We start from the raw sequence: 1649 nt of genomic DNA on the forward strand, positions 1-1649 counted from the left end.
AACCACATACATTTTATGAAGGCTGGGCCAATTTTGGAAGTGAAACAAGAGTTACTGATAATTGCTCAAACAGACACAAACTAAGACCAACTATAAATTGTGGTTGCCTTATTCATAAGCCAAAGTAAAGATTACAACAAAGCAATTAATATGTAGTCTTCAAAATGATGGAATAGAGTCTAGAAAAAAATTTCTTGGTCAAAGAATGAACAATTTAAAAATGTTCATTGTTTGTTACTTATATAATAATAATGTGTTAATTTTATAAACGTTTTCAGATAGAGACACAAAAGAGAAAAATATTAACTCCCACAGCTAATTCACTTAGTACAATTTTGTGCATGCATTTCAGATATTTTCTTGGCAATGGTATACATGTAATACAAATAATAGTGTATTCATTTTTTATTATTTCATCAGCATTTACTGATTATATTAGCCATTTCCCCAAAGTATTTTTATTGAATTAATACTAATGCATTATTAAAATAATACTTAGAAAAGTTTATATATTTCATTGGAAGCCTATGCCATATTCTATTTAATCAATCATTTTTATTAGACATTTTGATTATTTCATTTTTTCACTGTTATCCACGAGCCTTTCATAAGTACTCTTATACAGAAATATTTGATTTTACTTCGAATTAGTTTTTAGGATATGCTGTAGAATTGGAGCTCCTAAAATTGACTTGTGTATTTGTATACTTATTCACATTGGAATCTGGAAAGATTATACCTACTTCCACTTACTTCATTCAGTTCAGTCCAATCATGCCATACCATGTACATTTCTTGTTTTATTTATTAGTAGTGTTTTATAAGTTAATTATTTCTATGAATCAAATATTTTTTCATTAGCTTTCAAATTGATAATGCTGATGTAAGTAATACATATATAATTTGAATGCTTTCTCATTTCTTTTGTCGCCCGACTTCCATGTTTTCGGGTCACCCATGAATGTTGCCAAATTTAAAAAAAAATTTTTCCTTTGGATTCTGTAATAATTTTGAATATTTTGATATCCCTGGGTTTTCAGTATTGCTTACTTTCTTCCGTTTAATGATGTTTTCACATGTGCCCCCGCATTCATCTTAGAAAAAGCAAATTCTCTCCAGTTTCATTGCTTACCAAATCATAGCCTAGAAGCTACCTCATGGCTAGTAACCCTTCTGAGGTTCCCCGTTTCAGGCCATTAATTGGGTGCCTTCATTCAATAGAACTTACTTTGGATTTATTAGGAATTGTACTCCATTTCTTGATTTTGTAAATTTTCTTCTTTTTGTGCCTTCCCGAGTATTTTAGAGGGAATTTTGCAAAGATGCATACATTGAAGAGATTTATAACGATGTAACATTTTGAACAAATGTTAAAAGTGAAAAAATTTTCTCCTTCAATTTCCCCACGTGTTTTATTCCAACAAAACTACACTCTCTCCATAGAACTTGGACGAAAATATGTATTAAAATGTAAGCTTTAAATACAATTTTAAGAATAATTAAAGCAATGTAGAAGATAAATATCAAATGAATAGTTTCATTCTCATTTACTTCCTTTAAGCCTTTGAAATAAACTCGTGTCTCATTTTATTTGATGTTATTATAAATGCCCATTTCCCTCTACGGAATTATTTATTTATAATTCTATT

The sequence above is a fragment of the Fukomys damarensis genome, unplaced genomic scaffold (assembly GCF_012274545.1).
Source record: "Fukomys damarensis isolate Sample0158 unplaced genomic scaffold, DMR_v1.0_HiC HiC_scaffold_39, whole genome shotgun sequence".
Classification (NCBI taxonomy): domain Eukaryota; kingdom Metazoa; phylum Chordata; class Mammalia; order Rodentia; family Bathyergidae; genus Fukomys; species Fukomys damarensis.